This window comes from Tamandua tetradactyla, chromosome 13, assembly GCF_023851605.1.
Source record: "Tamandua tetradactyla isolate mTamTet1 chromosome 13, mTamTet1.pri, whole genome shotgun sequence".
NCBI lineage: Eukaryota > Metazoa > Chordata > Mammalia > Pilosa > Myrmecophagidae > Tamandua > Tamandua tetradactyla.
The window spans coordinates 96,826,093-96,836,028 of record NC_135339.1 but is presented as its reverse complement, the minus strand read 5'-3'; positions in this window follow the sequence as shown (position 1 = coordinate 96,836,028).

The following is a 9,936-nucleotide window of genomic DNA, read 5'->3' as shown; positions in this document are numbered from 1 at the left end:
TTTGAATGTAGTGGACAAGGGAAGCCTTTCAACAAGGAGGCAATATTCTTTATACACAAGAGGGCTCATACAGAAGAGAAACCCAGTAAATCTAATGAATGTGGAAAAACCTATGATAAGTCACCTCTCATTGTACAAGAGAGCACTCAGGTAGAAGAGGATCACCATAAATGTAATGAATGTGGAAAAACCTTTTGTGAGAAACCAATACTCTTTAATCTTCATAAAGTTCATTTGGAGGAAAAATACCATGAATATAATCAAAGTGAGGATAATTTCAGCAAGAAATTACACCTCACTCGGTTTCAGAGAACTCACTTGAGAGAAAAAACTTGTGAATGTAATGTATGTGGGAAAATCTTCTGTGAAATGTCTTATCTCACTAAACATCAAAAAGCACACACACGGGATAAGCCCTATAAATGTGTTGACTGTCAGAAAACATTCATTGGCAAATCAACCCTTATAGTACATCAGAGAACACATACTGGGGAGAAACCCTATGCATGTAATGAATGTGAAAAATTCTTCTGCCATAAATCAGACCTAAGTGTTCATCAGAGAATCCACACAGGGGAGAAACCCTATGAATGCAATGACTGTGGCAAGGCTTTCTACCAGAAGTCAGCCCTCACTGCACATCAGAGAACACACAAGGGGGAGAAGCCTCATGAATGCAGTGAGTATGGTAAAACTTTCCACAAGAGATCAGTCCTTATTGCACACCAGAGAACTCACACAGGAGAGAAGCCCTATGAGTGTCAGGAGTGTGGAAAATCCTTCAGTCATAGGCCAGCCCTAATTGTACATCACAGAACCCATGCAGGAGAGAAACCTTATAAATGTAATGAATGTGGAAAATCCTTCTGTGTGAAGCCAAAACTCACTGTACATCTTAGAACTCACACAGGGGAGAAACCCTATGAATGTAGTGAATGTGGGAAGACTTTCTACCAGAAGTCAAAGCTCATTGTACATCAGAGAACTCACACAGGGGAGAAAACTTATGAATGTAGTGAATGTGGGAAAACCTCTGTGAGAAGTCAACCCTTAATAAACATCAAAGAACTCACACAGGGGAGAAGCCTTATGAATGTAAGGAATGTAGGAAAACTTTCTGCCAGAAGTCAGCCCTCACTATACATCGGAGAACTCACACAGGGGAGAAACCCTATGAATGTAATGAATGTGGAAAAACCTTCTGCCAGAAGTCACACCTCAGCAAATATCAGAGAACTCACACAGGGAAGAAACTGAGTATGACAGAAACTGGCTGTGTGCTCACCAATGCCCACTTTCTTTTTCTCTTGGGCACACAGCCTACATTTCTCAGCCTCCATTTAGTACGGGTGGGCGCATGTGACTTCAGTTCTGACCGGTGAAATATGGGCAAAAGTGGTATTCATTATTTCCAAGCCTGGCCTGCAAAACACATGATATGGTCCTCCCTATCTTCTCATCCTTTGTTGGACTAAAATGGAGCCTACCCCCAGGTGACCTTGGGAGCCATAGTTGAAGGTGGCAATCATAATTTAAGACAGAGTGAATTAAGTGGAAATAGCAGAGATTTCACCTCTACCCCCAAATCACCGTTGGTCTTTATGTGAATGAGAAATAAATACATACTGTTGTTCTATGTTTTGATGTCTTTGCACTACAACAGATGCACCCTGCTGTAGGTACACATTTTGTGAATGTAGAAAACCTTCTGTGAGAAGTTACCACTCCTTGTATATCAGGGAATTCACACAGGAGAGAAACCTTTATTGTTACCTTTCATCCCCAAGTCAGTTAATGGAAAAGTTAAATAAATCATAGGGAGAAACAAATCCTGCAACAAATAAAGGAATGCCTCTATTAAGTAGGGACAGCTCATTGAACCATTAGATAACTGAGGATGAAGTATAAAACCTTATAAATATTTTTAATTTATAAAGATTTTCAGCAAAACTTGAAATTTTATTGTGTATCAGAATTTGTAATGAGAAAGCTATCAATTTAGGTAGATGAAAATTTTCAAATAGATATGTTTATTTTCATTGAAAATAGAGCAATCTATAAAAGTTGTTGACTGTAAATGAGTCAGTATACAGGGGATATTTGGATTCCCAGTGAATATTTGGCAAGGTCTGGAGGCATTTTTGTTTGTCACAACTAGGGGGTGCTACTGGTATCAATTGGATAGAAACCAGGAATGCTGCTAAACATTCTGCAGTACGCAGGACAGCCCTCCACAACAAAGAATCATCCAACCTGAAATCTCAGTATTGCCAAGGTTGAGAAATCCTGCCATAAACATATTTTCCTGATAATATACGCATTTTTAAAGCTCAGAAAAAAATCTGCAACTCAGGACAATGCACACAAGATATGCAGGGTTTAAGTTTATAAGCATGTTATATTAGAAATTTTGCTTAACAGCACCCAGTATAACTGTGGGAAGGAAATACCCTTAGCTTAATAAATACTGTGACTTATATTAGGATTTTCCATACCCAAAGACACTATGGCCTTTTTGAATCATGCCTAATAAGTGTAAAGCATTATGCATATTTTCTAGTCTAAGTTTTTGACTGTTATTAAAGAAGGCAATGTTTTCTAAAATTTGGAGCTAATACAGAGACAGCCAATGAATTGAGGCTAGTAAAAATGTTCTGTACATAAAAATGCAAAAAAATGGGCACTTAATTGTTAACAGCTTAAGCCTGAGTTAATTTAAACAGCTATTATGAACAATAGTGCCCATTTCATTCTACTCAGGGAATAGTTTCTTAAAAGAAGTTTTCCCTTCCTTTCCTTCCCTCATAGTTTTAATGGAGCACCAAGTACTATGTTACTGAAAAATCTACATTTGCCTTTAGAATGATGGTGTGTCTGTTTTTTTCCTATTAAGGATGAAGGACAAATGCAGGCTCCACCACTTATTAGCTGCATGACCTTGAAACTTAACCTCTCTGGGCCTTGGTTTCTTTGTATTCAAAAAGGAGTTATAACCTGCATCAAGGAGCAAGGAGTAAAATAATTTAAGATAAGGAAAGTGCTTAGAATATTACCTGCCATGTAGCAAGCAGTTTGTAAACTTTATGGTGATGGTGATTATCATAATTTACAAATTATGCAATTTTTTGTACCAACTAATAAGTTGGAAGAAGGCTGTAACAGGCTATTGCTTGGCTACCCAAGAGTCATCTCCAGTATTTAGACATCTTGATATGATTTTGTTTTCCATGTCTACACAGAGGTTTATTCAGGGATGTATCTTGATTGAGCTCTTCATGGTTGGCATCAACTAATCTTTTCTTTTTTTTTTAATATTTTTATTCACAAATCTTGACAAACATACAGTCCATACATGGTATACAGTCAGTGGCTCACGACATAATGACATAGTTGTGTATTCTTCACCATAATCATTTTTTTGATGAAACATAACCACATACATATTCTTGCCATATGATCATTCCACTCTTGTTATATAATCAATAACTCACAAAATCATCACATAGTTGTATATTCATCATCATGATCATTTCTCAGAACATTTACATCAATTCAGAAAAAAAAATATAAAGAAAACAGGAACAAAAACTCAAACATACCATACGCCTTACCCCTCCCTTTCATTGATCACTAGCATTTCAATCTACTAAATTTATTTTAACATTTGTTCCCATTATTTATTTATTTTTAATCCATATGTTCTATTTGACATAGACTAATCTTTTCAATGATTTTTGGGGGCTGGACATGTGAGCCCACTCTTCCCAATGAGACATTGGGAGAATCACTTCATGGCACATCTGGAAAAAATTTTCTGAAAGTAGAAGACAAGGAAATGTGGTTCTGCTGACATTACTGCTTGTGGACATGTCACAGGCTGCACATTGCAGCACTGAGACGTAAAGCCCAAGGATGGCAGAGCAGAAAGAAGACAGGCACCTACAGGAGTGATGACATGGCAAAGCTGCTGAATTAGCTGAACCCAGAGTTGCTCTGTTTTGTAACTTAAATAATGTGTGTGTTGTCTATTGCTGTGTAAGAAACTACCACCAGGACACTCTTGCTCTGGTTGGCTGAGAGTAAGCCTTATGTACCTTAAGCACAGGAGTGGCAGCCCATTCCTTGCTCTATTGTGTTGGTTAGAAGCAAGCCACAGTTTCTTCCCACATTCAAATGCAGAGAATTATAGAGTGTGACTTATTAGAGCTCACTTTAGATGTATTTGCTACATGTAGATAATCATTTTTGTCTGAGGCAGTTAGGTTTTGGGTTTCTGTTACTTAGAGATGAAGGCTTCTTAATTGTCAGATACATTTTTATGAGTTCACTTCGGAAATATTACATGCCACAGTTAAAAGTAGAATGACTGCTTTTGAGAATTGCCCGAAAGCTGGCTATTACTACATCCTGGACAACTCTATATAACTCTTTATAACACTTTTTAAATGTTATAGAGGAAATACTCTTTTTTTTTCATTTTCTCCCCTTACATTGATTCTTGGTGATTATATTTAAGATCTATGTAAGCTTCCTTTCCTCATCCACAAATCCCCTTCTGCATACTGATTGGATTTGCACTAAATTTTAGTTCTTGGCCAGGATACCCAAACAGGGTGAAATCACCCATGTGGCCTGAACCACTGTAAAGCAACCAGGCAACAAAACCAGGGATGGGGGCTCAGGCCCTTTCTGCTCTTTACCCCATCCTGGTGATAGGCCTACAAGTCACCATGGGCGTCTCCCACATGCTGATTACAAGATGTAGGCCTGTAAAAGTACAAGTAAAAAGAAAGATTTAAAGGAAAAGATATTGGCGTCTATGTATTATGAGAACATTACACAGAATAAACCCAAAATAGCTATACTCATTCTACACAGAGTGCAGTTTAAGGCAAAAGGCATTTTTAGAGAGAGCCAAATTTATAATTATAGAACAGTTAATCTGTCAAGGTGATGATGTAACAATTCTAAATATCTATGCAACTAACAATACAACCCCAGTGAAAACTGGTAAACTTAAAGGGGAGGTAGAGAAATCCACAATTCTGGAGGGAGGCATGTACCCACCTCTCTCCATTGGGTTTAGAAAATGAGTGAGGTATGGAAAATAGAGGTAAGAAACTAATGAAACCAGATAAATAGTAATAAAATGATCAGCTTAGCATTCAAAGCAGAATGCCCCAAATAATGCTTTTTATTGATATATTACACCAGGCCAGGAAAATACTAACCAACAGCACAGCAAAAATCCCAAAGCACTGGGGGAGCCAGATTATCATCTTGAAAATGTGTGGGGAGCTTGTTGGAGTGCAGGCTCTGCTGAAAGTCTTGTGAGAAAAAGCTGGGGGGGTCCACCCAACCTGCTGACCGGAAGGTGGCTTAGGCTATGGGAGTCTCCGTCCCCCAGAGGGGCCTAAGGATGGCCAGTGTGGTTCCAAGCGCCCCTGGGGACCGGGAGCTTGCGGGGTGACTTCTCACTCCCCTCAGGGCTCCCTTGAGACTCAGGCCCCAAAGGCAGGAGCATGGCAAGGTAGGCCTGGGCACTGTGAAGGCAGGTGGCCACACACTCTTCTTCCCTTGGGTCTCAGACTGGCAGGTCCACGAGTCTGTGAAGTGAGGGCGGGAAGGTGGAGGGGCAAGGCTGGGAGGGCAGGGAGCAGCCCCTGCACAGGCAGGGCCACGGGGCCCAATGCTGGTGGGTTTCCTGCAACCAGTCATGCCGGCACCAGGTAGTCAAGGGGTCACAGCATGACGGCCAGAGACTACCGCTCCGGGTCCACTGGTGGGGATGACACGAGGATGGGCGTGTTTGCGACTTGCTACAACATTTGCTGCTTGCCAAAAATATCCTGGGCCATGGTCCTGGGTTCTTCTGCTGCTTCTTCACCACTGTGTCTAGCTTCCACCTGGACTCGTCATGTTGTACTGGTGGAAAGTGGAGCTGAAGCAAATAAGCTGATACAAGTAAGCTGCTTGCTGGGCCATGAGCAAAAAACCCTGTGAATCTGACCTAGTAGTCTCTAGTCTTCTGCCAATGACTGTGAAATAGTAACGTGCTAAGAGGCTAAGATATGGGCTTCCGAGCTGGGTAAATCCTGAGACTCTTCACAGTTGTGGACAAGGATTGAGCTGAGGGGGCCTGGCCAGAGGAGCATGGAGAGGAGAGGGGTGGACAGGAGAGGGGTCAAGGTCCAAGCTGGTTGGGCCCTCAGATGTTGTGCAGCAGATGTTGAACTCACAGTCTCTGAGCAATGCCAGGAGTTTGGGGAGGTGCCATTTGTCTATCCTTCCGTCAGTACCACAAGATCTTATCACTATAGCTTTTCCTGTAAAGTAAATCCTCCCACAATGTTCATTTTCAACTGCTTGTATATGCTTGACCCTTTGTGTTTCATGTTAATTTCAGAGTCCTCTTGTGTATTTACACAAAAATACCTGCTACAATTCTTACTGAAAATTGTAATGAACTTATGGAACAATTTATGGATCTTTACAATTATGAGTTTCCAATGCATGAACATGATCTATTTCCATTTTTTATGTCTTTTAAAATTTCTCTAAGCTGGGTGGTTTGTTAGGGTGAAATATTTTTTAAACATTACATTAATTCCTAGGCACATGATTTATTTGATACTGTTGTAAATATCTATTTTTAAATTTCTTTTTCCTGTTTGTTGCTGGCTGTGTTTATTCTAACAGGCCTGGATTTGGCCTTGGCTGTTTTGCTGAAGTAAGAGATGTACCTGAAAGTTACTGACAAGGGTGTCAAGGCATGAAATGTTGCTTTACCAGTCATGGGTCTGAGCTGTTTTAGTGTTGGTCATACCAGTTCATCAGTATTGTTTATTGATAATAGTAAGATTGATAATTGGCCAAGTTGTTAGCTGGGCTTGGTGAGAACTTGGGAGGCTCTGCTGTCAGGGCTGGGTACAGAGCAAGGATATACCTGCGTGACCACCAGGCTGTAGATGAAACCCTAGCCTAGTCTCCATTTGGGGCTGCCTGGTACCGAGGCACTTTATGCACATATTTCTTTTTCCTGATCTGAGATAAAGTGCACCCAGGTACATCCCTACAGAGAGAGGAAAACTGGAGTCTGTACCCAGCCTTTCCAAACCCTTAGACCCCTTGTGAGGCAGCCTGTGTCATGAAGAGTTAACCCAGAAGGCTTGGGGTGTTCAAACCCTGCACATAACCTCTAAGCCTTTGTAATAGCCTAAGGAGAGTGTCTTTGTATACCTAGGCCAGAGAGTTTATGATAACCGTGTGAATGATGGTGGTCTTGGCTCATGAGCAAAGGGCTTGATCTGTGGAGGGGCTAGAGACTGAGTATTAAGGACAGCCATGCAGACATTCCTTGATTAACTTGAACCCCAATAAAAACCTCAGATGCCAAGTGTGCTAGCTTGAAACTATTAAAACAGAAAAGCCATGTTTTAATCCTGATCTAATCTCGTGGGGCCAGACCTATTGTTTAGGGTGAGAAACTTTGATTGGACTGTTTCCATGGAGATGTGACACACCCAATTGTGGGTGCAACCTTTTGGTTAGATGGAGATGTGACTCCACCCATTCAAGGTGAGTATTAGTTTATTCGAGTCCTTTAAATGGGAAAGCATTCTGGAGAAACCTCACATGCAGATGCTTGGAGAACAGGAGCTTCAGAGCTGACAGAGACACAGATGTTTGAAGATGCTCAGAGAACCAACAGAGCCAACAGGAGACCCAGTCATTTGGAAATGCAGAGCCCAGAAGACATCACCATGTGCCTTCTGTGAGATGCTAAGCAAACCAGAACATGGAGAGAGACAAGGAAAGCCAAGAGATGAAAGCCAATCCTGGAGAACCCAAGAGAGGAACCCCCACAGGAAAAAGAGGTTGAAAGCAATAGCGCCCAGGAACAAGGGACCAGCCGATACCAGCCACGTGCCTTCACAGATGACAGAGGTGTTCTGGATGGCATCAGCCTTTCTTGAGGGAATGTAACCTTTTGTTGATGCCTTAATTTGGACATTTACACAGCCTTAGAACTGTTACAACTTTAATAAATTCTTCCTTTAAAAGCTGTTCCAAAATACTAAATAAAAATTTAGTATTTTGCATTATGGCAGTTTGGCAAACCAAAACAGCAGGCTTAGGTGAGCTTCCCTAGTTGAAGCATTCCATGTGCATTGTCACACATAGTTGCTGGAAGAATTAAGAGCTGTGCACCCAGCTCCACTGGGAGAGGACAAGAGGAAGTTTGTGCCTGACCACTCTTAGATCCTGCTCTATACCCCTTTTCCTGCTGTTGATTTTATTGTGCCCTCTTGATATAATAAACCATAACTGCGAGTAAAGCAGTTTTTCAGAGTGCTGAGTCCTACTAGTGAATCATTGAACCTGAGGGTGGTCTTGGTGGCTGTGAAGCTTATCCTAACTTGAGGTATGTCCTTCTTTTAATGCTGTTTCTATATTGTATCCTTTTCCTGCAATAAATTGTAGATTCCTAAGCATTTGCCATTTTGGGTCTTGTGCAGTGGTATGTAAGACATATAAAGTTGATTTTGTAATATTTACCTGTTTTTAGAAAACTTGTATACCATCTAACTTCTGTAATTTATCTGTGCATTCTTTTAGATTTTTTAAAAGTATATAATCATACCTTCTTATGCCTTTATTTCTTGCCTTGTTTTATACTCTAGAACTTCCATTATAACTGCAAGTAGTTATACTTGTCCCTCCATTTGGATACTTGTCTTGCTCTCAATCCAGAGAATATGCTTTAAACATTTCACCAATAAGTATGAAGGAAGTTACTGTCTATTCCTAAACTATTTTGATGAGTTTTTATCATGAATGTGTTAAATTTTGCCTAAGGTCTTTTATTTGTCAATTTAAATAATCATTTTTCTTTTTTTGCGTCTTTTATTGTAGTGAATCACTTGATTGATTTTCAAAGGTAAACCTGCTGTTTCATTTTGTCTTTTGATACCTTGTGTAGCTACTCTCCACTTTATAATAAAAGACATCCTGTGTCATAAGAAACTTTAATGCCAGGCAGTCATTGTAAACCAACTCCCCCCTCCACCACCACCAACTTGGACATTCCCTAAATGTCTTTAATAGTTGTGCCTAGATAGCTACTGAGGCTCTTACTTCACCTAACCCTGGGCTTGAGCTCTCCCAGCTTCTTCAAAAAACCTGCGGCTCTGATTTTACTGGTGACCTCCTTTTAATTTTAACAAAGCACAAGATATAAGGTGTTTTTAAACAGAAATACACATAAAACAAGGTTCTGCACTGATACCTTGAAAAAATGTATAACCAGAGGCTCCCGGGAACCTAATCTTGCTCCTAGGATTTGCTCATCACCAGCAATATTATAGAGCATAACTTCCAGGAACAATGGAGGACTCCATTACATTCCTGTTAACAAATGTGTTTTAGTGCCTATGAATTTCTCTTTCTCAGATCAGCTACAAGGGCCTCAGGCATGCTGCGGCCCTTTCCTATGTATGAACAGTTTAACTGAGGGTACCTGCCCACTGATCCTTAGTGTGGGGATTTCTGGGAGTGGGTGCACTGCAGCCTCGCATAAAGGAACTGAACAAGTAATTACAGGGTGGGTTCGCAGACCCCCTGGGCCTACTGTGAAGATTTCAGGCCTGCTTCTACATGCCTCCCTCTGCCTGGAGGCCCAGAAGGGTGGTCAAGTTCTAGAGATGACAGTAAGGCTGGGGCGCCCAGGAGGCTAGTGTGGTGAAACTGCCCACAGTGGGGCCAGGAAGCTTTGACATCCACTTATACCTCACTTTGTTCTCAAGCATGAATTGACTGCCTGCTGTTTGCCTCCCTCTTATGGGTAGAGGCAGACCATGGCTTTCCCACTTTCAGGGGCCAGGGTATTGGGCCCAACACCCATCCCTCTCCTAGCGTAGACTCAGCCAAGGCAGG